This window comes from Capricornis sumatraensis, chromosome 7 (genome assembly GCF_032405125.1).
Source record: "Capricornis sumatraensis isolate serow.1 chromosome 7, serow.2, whole genome shotgun sequence".
In the NCBI taxonomy this organism is placed as follows: Eukaryota; Metazoa; Chordata; class Mammalia; order Artiodactyla; family Bovidae; genus Capricornis; species Capricornis sumatraensis.
Genome location: NC_091075.1, coordinates 84,861,644 through 84,881,530, shown reverse-complemented (window position 1 = coordinate 84,881,530; position 19,887 = coordinate 84,861,644).

Below are 19,887 nucleotides of genomic sequence, written 5' to 3'. Positions count from 1 at the left end.
CTTGGTTATTAGGTGAAACTAATAAAATTATATTTCATGTAAACTAGCATTTTACATAAGCAAAAAGCCTGGATAATATGAGAGATACTTATTATACTAGTTATGTTTCTAATCAACTTCCAACAGGGAGTCCTTTTAGTGTAGGTAATTTTCCTTGTAGAAACATCAGTTAACTCTCTCTGATAAATCTACCTAGAAGTGGTGAGCCACTTTAAATCTCCAACTTCTTAAAGAGTTTGCGATATGGCCATTAATCATTATCAGCTAACAGATGTATTAAAATTTATCACTCTTCTAAAACTCTCCTGTCGATTTGGACCCAGGCCAGGGTGGGCCTTTTTCACATAAAATGGAATAAAACAGACATGCACATAGACTCATTTCAATTCGGCCTGTCTCACCGCAATGACTTGAAAAATGTATTCAATAAATTGTGTTCACAGATTTATGACCACCGGATCTTTCCCCTTTTGTCTAGAACTAAAAGCAGATATTTAACTGAACTAGATTCTTGTGCTGCTTTCAGTGCTCCATCTAAAGCAATATTTGAAGGATGCAATCACAGAAGAAAAAAAAAAGTAAAATAGGAAAGAATACCAAGTATGTTTGATGTGCCCTTCATACACATTTTTTTTTCCCCACAATGTCATGACTGCCAACTGCATTATCAATGGCTTCAGGAAATGACTAAAAGGTGAAGGGAATAAAAAATTCAGTTTAAAAGGGACAAAATTAACTCATCTCAAGTGTTTTTGATGCTTCTTTGTTATTTTATGGTCATATAATTGATAGTGTCTCAATCTCTGTGATCTCTAGATCCAGGTTTTGCTTTTCTCAGTTTCTTTAGAAAAGAAAGAAATGCTGTCTATTTTGCGTGCATAAAGAGCTTTATAGCTTGTGTGTAAATATTTGTATCTCTTTATCCAATGTAAACCATAGTTAAAGCTTTTCTTGTGTTTCTTTGTACATTCTCAGATGCAGTGTTTGAGAGTCATAGTCTCACATCACTGAAATTCTTCAGCTCCAGAATAACAGGTAGCAATTTTGTATAATACCTAGAGAAATTATTTTTTTATCCTTACAGAGATTTAATACATATACATACAAAGGAAATGTATAATTTTTCTCCCCTCTTTAATTCAGTTGGTAGCACGTTCTATTCCTTGTTACATTTACATAAAATATACATGTTGAAAAATTTTTCCATATGGCTACATGGAGTGCTCTCCCCTTTGCTTTTCTGTGGTAGAAAACACATAACATAAATTTTTTCTTCTTGACTATTTTTAAGCATGCAACAGATCTCTAGAATTTTTTTTTTTTTCAAAACAGAAACTCTGTATTTATTGAACAGCAACTCCCCTTTGCCCAGCCCATGACAACCACAATTCTAACGTCTGAGAATAGGTAACTATGCTGTTGCTGCTGCTAAGTCACTTCAGTCATGTCCGACTCTGTGCGACACCATAGATGACCTCCTATCAGGCTCCTCTGTCCCTGGGATTCTCCAGGCAAGAACACTGGAGTGCGTTGCCATTTCCTTCTCCAATGCATGAAAGTTAAAGTGAAGTCACTCAGTCATGTCTGACCCTCAGCGACCCCATGGACTGTAGCTTACCAGGCTCCTCCGTCCATGGGATTTTCCAGGCAAGAGTACTGGAGTGGGTGCCATTGCCTTCTCCGTAGGTAACTATAGATACCTCTAATATGTGAAATCATGCAGTATTTGTCCTTTTGTGATTGGCTTATTTCATTTAACCATATATAGTCCAGTTTCATCCATGTTGTATCATATGACAAGATTCCTTTCTTTTTAAGGCTAAATAATATTTACTGCATGTATGTATTAACACCACAATTTCTTTATCCATTCCTCAGTCAAAGAACATTTAGTTGACTTCCATATCTTGGCTATTGTGACTAATGCGGAAATAAACGTGGGAGCACACATTTGTCTTTAAAATCCTGAATTCAGTTTCTTTGAATATATACCAGAAATGAGATTGGTAGATAACACTGTAGTTTTAATTTTTTGAGAAAATTCCACACCATTTTCCATGGTGGCTGCACCATCTTACATGACCACCAACTGAAGCCAACAGTTTCAGTTTTTTCACATTGCTGCCAACACTTGTATTTCCTATTTTTGTGATTCAGTTCAGTTCAGTTCAGTCGCTCAGTCATGTCCGACTCTTCACGACCTCATGATTCACAGCTCACCAGGCCTCCCTGTCCATCACCAACTCCCAGAGTTCACCCAAACTCATGTCCATCGAGTCAGTGATGCCATCCAGCCATCTCATCCTCTGTCGTCCCCTTCTCCTCCAGCCCCCAATCCCTTCCAGCATCAGGGTCTTTTCCAATGAGTCAGCTCTTTGCATGAGGTGGCCAAAGTATTGGAGTTTCAGTTTCAGCATCAGTCCTTCCAATGAACACCCAAAACTAATCTCTTTTAGGATGGACTAGTTGGATCTCCTTGCAGTCCAAGGGACTCTCAAGAGTCTTCTCCAACACCACAGTTCAAAAGCATCAGTTCTTCGGTGCTCAGCTTTCTTCACAGTCCAACTCTCACATCCATACATGACCACTGGAAAAACCATAGCCTTGACTAGACGGACCTTTGTTGGCAAAGTAATATCTCTGTTTTTGAATATGCTATCTAGGTTGATCATAACTTTCCTTCCAAGGAGTAAGTGTCTTTTAATTTCATGGCTGCAATCACCATCTGCAGTGATTTTGGAGCCCCCAAAAATAAAGTCTGACACTGTTTCCACTATTTCCCCATCTATTTGCCATGAAGAGATGGGACCACATGCCATAATCTTCATTTTCTGAATGTTGAGCTTTAAGGCAACTTTTCCGTTCTCCTTTTCACTTTCATCAGGAGAGTGCCAGGCTGCATCAGCACAGGAGCGGCCAAGAGGAGCTACCCCACGCCAGAGGTCGGGGTGGCGACCGAGAGGAGCTACTTCATGCCCAAGGTCAGGGCGGCAGCTGAGACGAGCTACCACACACCTGAGGTCAGGGGAAACGACCAAGAGGAGCAACCCCACATCCAAGGAGCAGTCACTGCATGGGCGCAGAGGGGCCAAGAGGAGCTACTCCACATTCAAGGTCAGGAGGGGCGGCTCTGAAGAGATACCCTTCATCCAAGGTAAGGAGCAGTGGCTGTGCTTTGCTGGAGCAGCCGTAAAGAGATACCCCACATCCCAGAACAACAGAATGATCTCTGTTCGTTTCCAAGGCAAACCATTCAATATCACAGTAATCCAAGCCTATGCCCCAACCAGTAACACTGAAGAAGCTGAAGTTGAATGATTCTGTGAAGACCTACAAGACCTTTTAGAACTAACACCCAAAAAAGATGCCCTTCTCCTTATAGGGGACTGGAATGAAAAAGTAGGAAATCAAGAAACACCTGGAGTAATAGGCAAATTTGGCCTTGGAGAATGGAATGAAGCAGGGCAAAGGCTAATAGAGTTTTGCCAAGAACACACTGGTCATAGCAAACACCTTCTTCCAAGAACAGAAGAGAAGACTATACACGTGGACATCACCAGATGGTCAACACCCAAATCAGATTAATCATATTCTTTGCAGCCAAAGATAGAGAAGCTCTATACAGTCAGCAAAAACAAGACCAGGAGCTGACTATGGCTCAGATCATGAACTCCTTATTGCCAAATTCAGACTTAAATTGAAGAAAGTGGGAAAACCACTAGACCATTCAGGTATGACCTAAATCAGATTCCTTCTGATTATACAGTGAAAGTGAGAAATAGATTTAAGGGACTAGATCTGATAGACAGAGTGCCTGATGAATTATGGATGGAAGTCCATGACATTGTACAGGAGACAGGGATCAAGACCATCCCCATGAAAAAGAAATTTTTGTGATAGTGGCCATGAAACAGGTATGAGGTGACACCCCATTGTGGTTTTAATTTGCATTCCCCAGATACTTAGTTATGTTAAAAACTTTCATGTGCTTTTGGGATATTCATTCTTTTCTCCATGTCTATTCAACTCCTTTGGCCATTCTACAGTGAAGTTTATGTTGTTGTTTATGTAATTATTATGCATTTATGTTGTTGTTCTTGAGTTATAGAAATTTATATAGTCTGGATATTAAATTCTTATCAGATACATGGTTTGCAAATAATTTCTGCCGTTCCATAGATTGCCTTTGTTCATTCTTTTCTTTGCTTCACAGAAGTTTTTAAGATTGATGTAGTCCCACTAGTGTATTATTGATTTTGTTGCTTGTGTTATTGTGATATCCTATAAAGGTTTGCCAAATCCAGTGTCATAGAGGTTTTCCCCTATGTTTTTTCTAGGAAAATTTAGCTTCAAGTTTTAGACCTTTAATGTATTTGTAACTTCTCATATATGATGTAACCTAGGGTTCACCTTCATTCTATTGCATATGAATATCCAGTTTTCCCAATGCCATTTGTTCCAAACAATATCCTTTGCCCATTTTGGCAACCTTGTCAAAGGTCATTTATGAAGTGATGACATTTTTCTGTGCTTTCTATTTGTTTTCATCTTTCTGTATATCTGTTTTTTGTACCAGTACCACAATATTTAAATTACTGTAGGTTTGTACTAGGTTTTGAAATCAGAAAGTGTAATTTTTGAACCTGTGTTTTCTTTCTCAAGATTGTTTTTGATATTTGATATCCTTTGAGATTCCATATCAATTTTAGAATTTTATTTCTATTTCTGCAAAAAAAAAAAAATTCCATTGAGACTTTGATAGGGATTCCCTTGAATCTGTAGATCACTTTGGGTAGTATGAATATTTTAACAATATTTTTTATAATCTATGAACATTGAATGTCTTTCCATTTATTGCTGTCTTCATTAATTTCTGTTAGCAATATTTTGTAATTTTCACAAGTCGTTTGCCTTGTGATTTTTTTTTTTTTCTTTTGTTGTTAAATTAGCATATGTTAAAAAGAGTCTTGGAATCTTGAGTGGAGAGTGATGGTTCAGAAAAGATCACAAAGGAAGGTGAAATAGGGGTTTAATATTCACAGGTCCTGAAGAAGGTACACAGCATGCCTTGAGGGGCATTACAAGGAGGTCCAGGCCAAGTACAGGCAGACAGTGAGCCACAGGACCTGGGAAACATTCCTTTATTAGGGTTTGCAGATAGAATGCTTTGTGGTTCTGGGCTAAGCCTGGATTTGTCAATTCAGAACAGAACAGAAATGTTCTGGTAATATTCCAGGGGCTATTATTTAAGGGATACACAAGGGAAAGAGCTAGAAGACAGAAGAGACTGTTTATTACAAGGGGCATTGAGGAAATCATATCAGGAACTTATATTTACCTGTGACTCAGTGAGATGTTATCTAAGGCATGTCCTTGACAGGGAAAGAATGACATGTCAAGCCCCCTGCAGGCTACTTAGCTTCACAAAACGAACACAATATTATAGTGAAAGTGAAGTTCACTCAGTCTTGTCTGACTATGGAATTCTCCAGGCCAGAATACTGGGGTAGGTAGCCTATCCTTTCTCCAGCCTATCTTCCCCACTCAGGAATTGAACTGAGATCTCCTGTATTGCAGGTGGATTCTTTATCAACTGAGCTAAACGGAAGCCCTTATGGGGTAGTTTAAATTCTCAACATGCCTATTCATTAAGTTTATCCCTAAGTGTTGTGTTTCTTTTTCTTTTTCTTTTTTTTTTGATTCTGTTCTAAATGGGATTGTGGTCTTAACTTGCTTTTCAGATAGCCGATTGTTAATGTATAGAATTATACTTTGTTGTGTATATGTGTAGCCTGTTAGTTTGTTGACTTTGTGGACTAGTCCTTCTAACTTTCTGTGTGTGTGTGGAATATATAGAGTTTTTTACATGTTCAGTTCAGTTCAGTCGCTCAGTTGTGTCTGACTCTTTGCGACCCCATGAATTGCAGCACGCCAGGCCTCCCTGTTCATCACCAACTCCCAGAGTTCACTCAGACTCACGCCCATTGTGTCAGTGATGCCAACCAGCCATCTCATCCTCGGTTGAGCCCTTCTCCGCCTGCCGCCAATCACTCCCAGCATCAGAGTCTTTTCCAATGAGTCAACTCTTCTCATGAGGTGGCCAAAGTACTGGAGTTTCAGCTTTAGCATCATTCCTTCCAAAGAAATCCCAGGATTGATCCCCTTTAGGATGGACTGGTTGGATCTCCTTGCAGTCAGTCCAAGGGACTCTCAAGAGTCTTCTCCAACACCACAGTTCAAAAGCATCAATTCTTCAGTGCTCAGCTTTCTTCACAGTCCAACTCACATCCATACATGACCACAGGAAAAACCATAGCCTTGACTAGACGGACCTTAGTCGGCAAAGTAATGTCTCTGCTTTGGAATATGCTATCTAAGTTGGTCATAACTTTTATTCTGAGGAGTAAGTGTCTTTTAATTTCATGGCTGCAGTCACCATCTGCAGTGAGTTTGGAGTCCAAAATAATAAAGTCTGACACTGTTTCCACTGTTTCCCCATCTATTTCCCATGAAGTGATGGGACTGGATGCCATGACCTTCGTTTTCTGAATGTTGAGCTTTAAGCCAACTTTTTCACTCTCCTCTTTCACTTTCATCAAGAGGCTTCTTAGTTCCTCTTTACTTTTTGCCATAAGGGTGGTGTCATCTGCATATCTGAGGCTATTGATATTTCTCCCAGCAGTCTTGATTCCAGCTTGTACTTCTTCGAGCCCAGCGTTTCTCAGGATGTACTCTGCATATAAGTTAAATAAGCAAGGTGACAATATACAGCCTTGACGTACTCCTTTTCCTATTTCGAACCATTCTGTTGTTCCATGTCCAGTTCGAACTGTTGCTTCCTGACCTGCATATAGGTTTCTCATGAGGCAGGTCATGTGGTCTGGTATTCTCATCTCTTTCAGAATTTTCCACAGTTTATTGTGATCCACACAGTCAAAGGCTTTGGCATAGTCAATAAAGCAGAAATAGATGTTTTTATTGAACTTTCTTGCCTTTTTGATGATCCAGCGGATGTTGGCAATTTGATCTCTGGTTCCTCTGCCTTTTCTAAAACCAGCTTGAACATCTGGAAGTTCATGTTTCACATAGTGCTGAAGCCTGTCTTGGAGACTTTTGAGCATTATTTTACTACAGTGTGAGATGACTACAATTGTGTGGTAGTTTGAGCATTCTTTGGCATTGCCTTGCTTTGGGATTGGAATGAAAACTGACCTTTTCCAGTCTTGTGGCCACTGCTGAGTTTTCCAAATTTGCTGGCATATTGAGTGCAGCACTTTCTCAGCATCATCTTTCAGGATTTGAAATAGCTCACCTGGAATTCCGTCACCTCCACTGGCTTTGTTCATAGTGATGCTTTCTAAGGCCCACTTGACTTCACATTCCAAGATGTCTGGCTCTAGATGAGTGATCACACTACTGTGATTATCTTGGTCTTGAAGATCTTTTTTGTACAGTTCTTCCATGTATTCTTGCCACCTCTTCTTTATATCTTCTGCTTCTGTTAGGTCCAGACCATTTCTGTCCTTTCTTGAGCCCATCTTTGCATGAAATGTTCCCTTGGTATCTCTAATTTTCTTGAAGAGATCTCTAGTCTTTCCCATTCTATTGTTTTCCTCTATTTCTTTGCATTGATCACTGAGGAAGGCTTTCTTATCTCTTCTTGCTATTCTTTGGAACTCTGCATTCAGATGCTTATATCTTTCCTTTTCTCCTTTGCTTTTCGCTTCTGTTCTTTTCACAGCTATTTGTAAGGCCTCCTCAGACAGCCATTTTGCTTTTTTGCATTTCTTTTTCCTTGGGATGATCTTGATCTTTGTCTCCTGTACAATGTCATGAACCTCTTTCCGTAGTTCATCAGGCACTCTATCTGTCAGATCTCATCCCTTTAATCTATGTCTTACTTCCATTGTATAATCATAAAAGTGAAGTCGCTCAGTCGTGCCCAACTCTTTGCGACCCCATGGACAGTGCCCTGCACCAAGCTCTGCCGTCCATGGGATTTTCCAGGCAAGAGTATTGGAGTCGGTTGCCATTTCCTTCACAAGGGAGTCTTCCCAACCCAGGGATCGAACCCAGGTCTCCCGCATTGTATACAGACGCTTTACCATCTGAGCCACCAGGTCATACCTGAATGGTCTAGTGTTTTTCCCCACTTTCTTCAATTTAAATCTGAATTTGGCAATAAGAAGTTTATGATCTGAGCCACAGTCAGCTCCTGGTCTTGTTTTTGTTGACTGTATAGAGTTTTTCCATCTTTGGCTGCAAAGAATATAATCAATCTGATTTTGGTATTGGCCATCTGGTGATGTCCATGTGTAGTCTTCTCTTGTGTTGTTGAAAAAGAGTGTTTGCTATTTTCTTGGCAAATCTCTATTAGCCTTTGCCCTGGTTCATTCTGCATTCCAAGGCCAAATTTGCCTATTACTCTTGACTTCCTACCTTTGCATTCCAGTCCCCTGTAATGAGAAGGACGTCTTTTTTGAGTGTCAGTTCTAAAAGGTTTTGTAGGTCGTCATAGAACCGTTCAACTTCAGCTTCTTCAGCATTACTGGTTGGGGTATAGACTTAGATAATTGTGATATTGAATGGTTTGCCTTGGAAACGAACAGAGATCATTCTGTCGTTTTTTAGATTGCATCCAAGTATTGCATTTCGGACTCTTTTGTTGACCATGATGTCTGTGAGCAGAGACAATATTACTTCTTTCCTCCCAAGCCACAAGTCTTTTGTATTTTCTTTTTTTCTTGTCCAATTTCTCTGGGTAGAACTTTCACTACTATGTTGAATACAAATGTGAGAGAGGTCAGCCTTGCCTTTTTTCCTAATTTTAGAAAGACAGCTTCTCAATGATGAATGTCATGTGGACATACATGAAAAGCTGTGGACTCTTCATATATGCCTTGACTATGTTGAGACAATTTCCTTTTACTCTAGTTTGTAGTGTCTTTTTTATCATGAAAGTATTTTGAATTTTGTCAAAGCACTTTCTGAATCAAATAATCTTCTGGGTTTTGTTTTTTATTCGTTATTGTAGTACACCACATTGATTGATTTTTACATGTTGAATCATCTTTGCATTCCAGATCATTGGAATGTGTTGTTAGATTCAATTTGCTAATATTTTGTTGAGGAGTTTAGCATCAATATCCACAGGGGGTGGTCTATAAAATTTTTGCAGTGCTCTTATCTGCCTTTGGCATCAAGGTATATGGACCTTGCAAATTAGTTTACAACCATTCCATCTTATTCAAGTTTTTGGAAAGGTGAGAAAGATTGAATGATTTTCCTGATTCTGTCAAATTGTTTATCTGTTCTCCCTTGTAGCTTTCTGATCTAACTCAGGACAATTATTTTAGGTTTTTGTCAGGAAATTTGTGAATCTTCATTTCTTTGGAGTCAGCTACTAGAAGCTTATTATACTCCTTTGGTGGTGTCATGTTTCCTGTGTTCTTGTGATCCCTGTAGCCCTGTGTGAGTATTTACACGTTTAAGAAAGTAGTTACCTCTTCCAGATTAATGGAATGGCTTCACTAGAGACATTCACTTGTGGTGGAATACACTGGAGCTTCTGTGGCCTTGGGTCTAGTGGTATAGAACACCAGTTGCAGGGACTATGTGATGGCTCCCAATTTGTTGGAGCATGGTGCCTTAGCTCAGACAGCTGGCTCCATCACACTGACAACATTGCAGTTCTTGATGTTGAGAGCCAAGGAGTGTCCATTATGGTTGCCAGGGTTATCAAGATCCTCAGCAGTGCTGCTAGTTGCAATGGTGAGGACAGGTGATAGTGGTGGCTACAGCTAGTGGTTTGCCTCTGCTAGTGGCATGAATTTTATACAGGTATGCACATAGTTTTAAGGGCCAGGACCAGGGCCTGTTGTGACACATAAGACAGTTATGAGGGTTCAGGCTGTAATTATGTACTTATTCAGCTGTAGAGACTGACTACAGATTCCCACATGGTAATTGTTGCTTGTTACAGCAGAATTGGCAAAGTGCAGGTGTGTGGCTGTGGTTGTGTAAAGCAATGCAGGCTAGTGAGAGGAGTTGAGGCCATCTCTTGGTGCCCAAGCAACTGTTAGAGCCTCAGCTTTTTATGTGCACTCACATACTGTAGGGACTAACTGGGGACATATGCATGGCAATAAGGCCACCTGTGGAGAAATGGGCTGGTGTAATTCATAGATGCTGCCACAGGGCCTGAGGCCAGCTTCAGATGGGGTAGCCACAATGAATCCTGGGGCCTGAGGTATTCACAGCAGCCCTGAATGGGGCTGCTACAGTAGGAGTGGGTTAGGGGAACAATCAGACAGCTAGAGTCTGTGGGGCTCTCCATGGCAAAAGCTAGAGGGGGACTTTTGCTGGCCAGTGATTTCCTCAGTGGCAAATGCCGCTGGGGTCCTCTTGGAGTAGTGCACTGAGGTCCATGACAAGATCCTTTGTGTTAAAACCTGCAGATGTTCTGCCATGTCCACAAAGTCTGTAGAGGTCCTCAGAAATGAGTGCTGCTTGATCCTCTGCAGATTGGGCTGTCGGGAACCCTGGTCACTCCTTCCATGTGGCTGATACTTACAGCTCTTCCCCTTCTTCTTTATTCTTAGTCATCACTATGCATCTTTGCTATTCCAATCTTTGGGTGGGGTGAAACTGAATTGGCATCTTCATACAGTACTCTGAAAGAAGGGGGAGGCTGACCATTTAACTGACTGTGCCTTTCCCAGTGAGAGGAACACTCTGGGGCTGAGGAATTGCATTTTGGTACAGAGTTGTGCTGGTCTGGGGGTGAGATGATGTATACAAAATAGAGTGGGTCTCCTACTCTATTATCTTGCTAATAAAGCTCTCCCATAACAATGTATTTGAAACTGATAACTTAACTAAAATTGAATTTAAAAAAACTCTTCAACCCCTGGATTTTATGTTATCATTGTCACAAATTCTAGATTTTTATATTTTGCATTTGTTAACATAGTCTTATAGTAATGTATACAATAAATATGCTTTTATTTTCAAGTCTACACCATATTTGAAAGGGATTTATGTATCATAATTAGAATATTGTAGGATTCTGTACTTGTCTATTTATTTATCTTTAATAGAAAGCCTTATATTTTCATATGTCAATTTGCTGTCTAGCATCCTTTGATGTGAAATAGGAATTTCTTTAATGATTCTTATAAAGCCAAGAAAGTATACATTTTTCCTTCACTTTTAAGAATAGTTTTGCCAGGTACAGAATTCTTGTTTGGCAATATTTCTTTTCTTTCACCACTTTGAATATAATGCCACATGCCATTATGGTCTGAAAGGTTTCTGCTTAGAAATAAGAACTAATAGTCCTATGAGAACTCATTTATATCTGATAAGTTGCCTTTTTTTTTTTTTTCTGGCTAGTTTCAGAATTCTGTCTTTGTCTTACATTTTCGATAGTTTGATTTTAATGTATCTCAATATTGCCTTTGGGTTTATTGTTGTTGTTTGAATTTCTGGCTTTGAAGGTTCATCTTCTTCCTCATGTTGAGAATTTGTGGGCCACTATTTCTTCAGAAAAATTCCCTAAGCTTTTCTCGTTTTCTCCTTCTGAACTCTAATAATGTGACTTCTTGATGTATAGTAATTTGACTTCTTGATGGTATACCATAAGTGCCTTAGGCTTTTGTCACTTTTCTTCTTCATCTTTTTCTTTTTGTTTCTCTGATGGGATAACTTCAGATGACCCATCTTTAAACATCCTTATTGTGTCTTTTGATTGATCAAGTCTGCTATCAAACCCCTCTGGTAAATTTTTCAATTTATTGTATTCTTCAGCTCTAAAATTTTTATTTTTCTCTTGATGTACTTTCTATCTCTTATTATTATCATTTTGTTCATATATCATTTTCTCAATTTAATTTATTTGCCTGTATTCTGTTGTAATACACTAAGCCTCTTAATGTCTATTATTTCAAATTCTCCATAAGGTAGTTCATAGAACACCTTTATTTATGGTCAGTTTCTGGAGATTTATTTTTATTATTTGATTGAGCCATATTTTCTGCCTCTTCATATACCTTGTTACTTTTTGCTAGGATATATGCATTTGAAAAAACAGTTACCACTCCAGACTGTCTTTGTACAGGAGACAACAATCAGCCCAGCTAAAGATACTCTACTACTACTACTAAGTCGCTTCAGTCGTGTCTGACCCCATGCAACCCCATAGGCGGCAGCCCACCAGGCTCCCCCGTCCCCAGGCAAGAACACTGGAGTGGGTTGCCATTTCCTTCTCCAGTTTTCCTTTAAAATTGGAGGAAGTTACAGTTCAGTACACACGGGCAAAGTCATATCTGACTCTTTGTGACCCCCATGGACTGTAGCCCACCAGGCTCCTCTCTCCATGGAATTCTCTAGGCAAGAATACTGGAGTAGGTTGCCATTCCCTTCTCCAGGGAATCTTCCCGATCCGGGGATCAAACCCAGGATCTCCTGCATTGCAAGCAGATTCTTTACTACCTGAGCCACCAAGAAAGCCCTTTCACACACAGGCAAAGGAGCCACAGTGGACTCCTAAAACCTGTAAAGTCATCCTCCTGTTCCTTTAATGCAAGATATAAAGATGTTTCCTATCTAACATCTCTTTTCTGTTGAAAGAAATCTGATAGATTTTTCCGTCAAAACCTATTATTCTTTCTTAAGTTCAAGCTGGTTGGCTCCCCATTAAGTATAAAAGTGATTTGTTTAGACAAAAATGAAGTTAAGGTGGCTATGAGCTCAGATGTCAGATACACATTTGTTTACCTAGCTCTGTTAAAGCATATTTTAAAGCATTCTGCATACTCAGAGACCCTCAAACCCTTTGCAGGGATATGTCTTTTTTGAGCCTGTACATATAACTTCCTAATTAGAGAGGTTTACTTGTGTCTTTTTAGAAGAGTTTACAGTCTTCTAAGTGAGGGAAGTCAGTGGGATTCTTCCAAGGTTATCCATTTTTGTCTTCTGTGTAATCTGGTTTAGATTTCCTCTTTTCATTGTGTTTTATCTTACACAGAAGCATTTTTCCATAAGTTACAACATAATGTCTTATTATTTATCATTAACATCAGGTAATGGTATATAATAGGATTAAGTTGAAATACATAAATGTGCTTTTTTGTTTGGCCATCCCAAGAACAAAAATTCTTTGCCATTGTTTACTCCTTCTGCCTGAGAGATTACTTTGAATGTTGTGTTTAATTTAGACTGTAGTGGTAGAAAATGGAAGAGAAAGTTTAGAAAGGTAAATCTTAAACTTCATGAGGAATAATTATAGCTTAGACAAGTCTCTGAATATAGGTCATATATAGTTTATATTTTTGTAATAAGTGATTTCTGATTCTGTTGTAAATATAACAAATGTGAGTAATTTCATTATTTTGCATTTCTATTTAGAGGTTTATTTAAATAATCACAGATTTTGTCACATGATTCCTTCATGCATTTTATACACAATGACATTTTAAATAAGGTTCAGAAAACCTGTTTGCATCTCTGCATGTGTGCTCAATTGCTTCAGTCATGTCCAATTATTTGTGACCCTGTGCACTGTAGCTCACCAGGCTCCTCAGTCTTTAGGATTCTCCAGACAAGAGTACTGGCGTGGGTTGCTATGCCCCCCTCCAGGGGATCTTCCTGACTCAGGAATTAAACCTACATCTCCTCCATTGCAGAGAGACTCTTTACCATCTGAGCCACCCGGGAAGACCAATCATTGTTGTAATTACTTACAGTCTCCCAAGGTATTCATAGAGTTACCTACTTCTAGATATTTAATGCTTTCAACATATTATTAGCATTATCAATCACTTTTTCAATGACTTCTGCTCGATCTAAATTTATTAAACTCTTCAATTAAGCCCATTAAGATGAACAATGACCATGTATATTTCACACAAGTGTTTTGGTGGTCCCAAGTGATGTCTAAAGAGCACTTTTCATATCATAAACAACACTTCTTAAGGTATAAGTTCCTCCCAGTTGCCACTACTGTATTCTGAAAATTTCAATAAATTTTACATATACAGCAGTTAGTATGTACTTTCCAAATAATATCCCGTTCACCACATTATCCTCTTACATTTATTTTTAATTAAGCCATTATCTGTATGAGTGTTAATATACTTTTCAATCACAGGGTTATCTCATCTTTAAAAACTGGTGGAATCATATCTGATGTCTGTGCTCTGAAGTTAATTATCAATAACCTGATCTTAAGTCAGTTTCACTGTTTGAAGCAGAGTCTTTTAATATTAAAATTAGTTTCTTATGTAAGACCCGTTAGATGTTCTCAAGTAGGAAGTCAAGAAACACCTGGAGTAACAGCCAAATTTGGCCTTGGAGTACAGAATAAAGCAGGGCAAGGCTAATAGAGTTTTGCCAAGAGAATGCACTGATCAAAGCAAACACCCTCTGCCAACAACACAAGAGAAGACTGTACACATGGATATCACCAGATGGTCAACACCAAAATCAGACTGATTATATTCTTTGCAGCCAATGTTGGAGAAGCACTATATAGTCATCAAAAACAAGACTGGGAGCTGACTATGGATCAGATAATGAACTCCTTACTGCCAAACTCAGACTTAAATTGAAGAAAGTAAGAAAAACCAATAGACTACTCAGGTATGACCTAAATCAAATCCCATACAATTATACAGTGGAAGTGAGAAATAGATCCAAGGGATTAGTGATAGACAGAGTGCCTGATGAACTATGGATGGAGGTTCATGTCATTGTACAGGAAACAGGGATCAAGACTATCCAAAGGAAAAAAAAAAATCAAAAAAGCAAACTGGCTGTCTGAGGAAGCCTTACAAATAGCTGTGAAAAGAATAGAAGCAAAAAGAAAAGGAGAAAAGGAAACATATAAGCATCTGAATGCAGAGTTCCAAAGAATACCAAAAGGATAAGAAACCCTTCCCCAGTGATCAATGCAAAGAAATAGAGGAAAACAATAGAATGGGAAAGACTAGAGATCTCTTCAAGAAAAATAGAGATACCGAGGGAACAGTTCATACAAAGATGGGCTCAATACAAGACAGTAATGATCTGGACCTAACAGAAGCAGAAGATATTAAGAAGAGGTGGCAAGAATACACAGATGAAGTATACAAGAAAGAACTTCACAACCCAGATAATCACAATGGTATGATCACTTATCTAGAGCCAGACATCCTGGGTGAAGTCAAGTGGGCCTTAAAAAGCATCACTACAAACAAAGCTAGTGGAGGTGATGGGATTCCAGTTGAGCTATTTCAAATCATAAAAGATGATGCTATTAAAGTGCTGCAATCAATATGCCAGCAAATTTGGAAAACTTAGCAGTGGCCACAGGCCTGGAAAAGGTCAGTTTTCATTCCAATCTCAAAGAAAGGCAATGCCAAAGAATGTTCATACTACCACACAATTGCAGTCATCTCACATGCTGGTACGGAGAAGGCAATGGCAACCCCACTCCAGTACTCTTGCCTGGAAAATCCCATGGATGAAGGAGCCTGGTGGGCTGCAGTCCATGAGGTCGCTAAGAGTTGGCATGACAGCAACTTCACTTTCACTTTTCACTTTCATGTATTGGAGAAGGAAATGGCAACCCATTCCAGTGTTCTTGCCTGGAGAATCCCAGGGACGGGGGAGCCTGGTGGGCTGCTGTCTATGGGGTCGCACAGAGTCGGACACAACTGAAGGGACTTAGCAGCAGCAGTAGCAGCAGCAGCAGCAGCAGCAGCAGCACATGCTGGTAAAGTAATGCACAAAATTCTCCAAGCCTGGCTTCAACAGTATGTGAACAGTGAAATTCCAGATGTTCAAGCTGTTTTTAGAAAAGGCAGAGGACCCAGAGATCAAATTGAAACATCATTGGATTATCAAAAAAGCAAGAGGATTCCAGAAAAAATATCTGTTTCTGCTTTATTGACTATGCCAAAGCCTTTGACTGTATGGATCAGCACAAACTGTGGAAAATTCTGAAAGAGATGGAAATACAAGTCCACCTGACCCCTCCTGAGAAATCTGTGTGCAGGTCAGGAAACAACAGTTAAAACTGGACATGGAACGACAGACTGATTCCAAGTAGGGAAAGGAGTACGTCAAGGCTGTATATTGTCACCCTGCTTATTTAACTTATATGCAAAGTACACCATGAGAAATGCTGGGCTGGGTGAAGCACAAGCTGGAATCAAGATTACTGGGAGAATTATCAATAACCTCAGATATGCAGATGACACCACCCTTATGGCAGAAAGTGAAGAAGAATTAAAGAGCCTGTTGATGAAAGTGGAAGAGGAGAGTGAAAAAATTGACTTAAAGCTCAACATTCAGAAAACTAAGATCATGGCATCCAGTCCCATCACTTCATGGCAAATAGATGGGGAAACAGTGGAAACAGTGTCAGACTTTATTTTGGGGGGCTCCAAAATCACTGCAGATGGTGACTGCAGCCATGAAATTAAAAGACCTTTACTCCCTGGAATAAAAGTTATGACCAACCTAGACAGCATATAAAAAGCAGAGTCATTACTTTCCTAGTCAAGGCTATGGTTTTTCCAGTAGTCATGTATGGATGTGAGAGTTGGACTATAAAGAAAGCTGAGCACTGAATCATTGATGGTATTGAACTGTGATTTGGATAAGACTCTTGAGAGTCCCTTGGACTTCAAGGAAATCCAACCAGTGCATCCTAAAGGAAATCAGTCCTGAATATTCATTGGAAGGATTGATGTTGAAGCTGCAACTCCAGTACATTGGCTACCTGATGCAATGAACTGACTCATTGGAAAAGGCCCTGATGCTGGGAAAGATTGAAGGCAGGAGGAGATTGTGATGACAGAGGATGACATGGTTGGATGGCATCACCAACTCAATGCACATGAGTTTGAGTAAACTCCGGGAGTTGGTGATGGACAAGGATGCCTGGCCTGCTGCAGTCCATGGAATCAGAAAGAATTGGACATGACTGAGTGATTGACCTTAACTGAACTGTACTGAGATGTACTCATAACTTAACTTTTATACTTTAAAAAGAGGAATCTGCAAATGATAGGATAAATCCTTCCTGTTGTCTGTTTTTGCACATTCCATGAGCATAGAATGGCTTTTCTATTTATAATTTTTGAAAAAAAAAATATCAAAAGAGTAATATGTTGTGGCATGTGAATACTGCATGAAATTCAAACATCAGTGGTCAAAAGTCCTATTTTAACCCAGTGATCACTCATTTATGTACCATCTGTGGTTGTTTTCACTACTACAAGGGCAATGCTGGATGGGCACTTGTAATAAAAGCCATATAGCTACAAAGAGCTACAAAGTCAACACTACTTACTCTCTGATAGTTTAAAAAGTTTTCCAACCACATTCTAATGGTGAGAGCTTAGAGCTTCAGTGTATCTTATTAGTCCCTTTTCTAGGACCAATATTCACTTTAGGCAGGAAGTATCTAAAATACTAAAACCCAACCTTGCAATTCAATAGTAAGGCTCCTTTATGTCCAGTCTGACTTCTGACCATACTCCTCAGAAGTCGTTATCAGCTACCAAATGAGTTTCTCCCAAGCTTCTGCCACCAGTTAGGTCTCCCTATTGCTTTGACATGTGCTCCAACCACAGTGGGTAGTCTAGCTTCAGGTCCCAGGAACTTGTCTACTTCATGACATTTCAGCTAAAAGAGCATACTTTATTTTTGATAATACGTACTAGGATCCTTCTAGGACAGCGTTTTCCACAGTGTGTTTCATGAAACGTTAGTTTCCCAGGATGCTCCAGTGTGTTGCTAAATGGATTCATATTTAAAATAAGTTAGCGAATCTCTTGACTGAATAAATTTAAACAGTTTCTCTTCAGAATGACTTGTCATCTGATTTAACATGCAGAATTCCTCAAACTTACTTGACTGTCAAACATCTTTTTATGTGAAGCATGTCACGGGACTTCAGTTTTCTCTAAGGTGTCTTAAGTGTTTAGAAATGCAAAATTAAAAATCAAGCTAATGATATGCCAATATTAAAAGTGAGGAGATTTTTCACCTTTAATCTATATAGTAGTTTTCCACTTCTAAATTTCTCAAATGGATCCATTGTCTATTTTTATTTAGTGACTAACACATAAATAACACTCTGTGTCAGACATTGTTCTAGACACTTTTCATATACTGATCAATTTAAAACTTGCATAACAACCCTATGACTAAGGTGAATTATTATCCATGCTTTACAAATGAGAAAACTAATGCAACAAAAATATAAGGTGATTTTACCAAGGTCATTTGTTAAAAGGTGGTAGAGCTAGAGTTCAAATCCAGACAGATTGCTCTCAGAGTCTCTCTCTTTAATCCATAAACCATACCGGCTCTCCTGAACCAGTCACAAAATTTCACCAAATGCAGAAGTATACTCATCTATGACATATCTATTTTTGACAAAGGAACTTTCTAATCAAACTATATGGTCTGCTCTGCATCTGATTTCCCATATATAGAAGGAGACTGTAGACAAAAATAATAGTAACAATAGCAACAATAATAAAGAAAAAAAGAGAGATAACAAACCTTCCATTATCCTTCTGCATTAGTTTGGGCTATCATAATAAAATATCAATAGCACAAATAGGGCGGCTAAACAACAGAAATTTCTCATTATTCTGAAGGCTGAAAGTCAGAGGTTAAAGTGCTGGCAAGCTAGGTTTCATTCTGAAGCCTCTTCTCTTGGCTTGTAGACACCCATCATGACACTGAGTACCTACATATTCTCTTCTTTTTATACACATAGAGACATAGAGATGGGGAGAGTGAGATCTCTTTGTCTCTTCTTAAAAAGATACCAATTCTTCTGATCAAAACACCATTCTTATGACTGCATTTCACCTTAATTGCTTCCTATAGATTCTATCTCCAAATACCTTTACTCTGGGAGTTAGGCCTTCAACATAGGAATTTGTGGGGGGACAGTGATTCAGTCCATAGCAGTCCAATATGGACATCTTCAGAGGTACCTTTACAGTTAGGTAGAAGTCAGTTGACTGGTTCTTTTCAATAAACTGAAAACAGAAGTATTGTGTAGGCCAATGTAATTAGGAACTATTCTTTCCAACTCCTTCCTGATGTGGTAACCTCAGATGCTACATAATTCGAATGATGCATTTCACGTTGTAGGAGAGGAGTGGGTATGTGTCACATACAGTAGAACAGAGTGTAAAAGAAAAACGTAACACTATTCCCAAATTAGTTTCACTATAAAATCTAGAAGCCATAATTTTTTCATCTTTTTGAATCTATTTAAAACTTAACTCAGTTTTTTCCTGGAAATACAAGTGTTTAAGAAAGCACCTGTAAGAAATATGTACTGGACATAATAGGCTGGTTATAATCTCCTATTTGTCAAGACTTAACTCTGACCTTTAACAAATCATTTAACTTCTCTGGACCTTGGTGTCCTCTTATAAAAATATTGGCCAGATGGACTGGATATCTCTGACTATTTCAAATCTGTTTTAAAACATAACATAAAATCAGAGAAAGTATACTTTTACCAGGATAAAAATATTCTAAGAATATTGTTTTTTTCTTTTTCTCACATTATTTTTATTTGAAAGACACATAGCCCCTCAGTACCAAGAGTATTAAACTCATTAATAAGAACAAATAATTTATATTGTGTCAACAAAATTTGAAACTTTAAATTTTTTTTTTTTCCGTAGAGTCTTTAAAATACTTTAACAATAAAAATGTAAAAATATGTGAAACATTCCTTGATGCTGGGAAAGATTGAAGATAAAAGGAGAAGAGGGTGGCAGAGGATGACATGGCTGAATAGTACCATTGATTCAATGGACATAAGCTTGGGCAAACTGCAGGAGATAGTAAGAAAGAGGGAGGCCT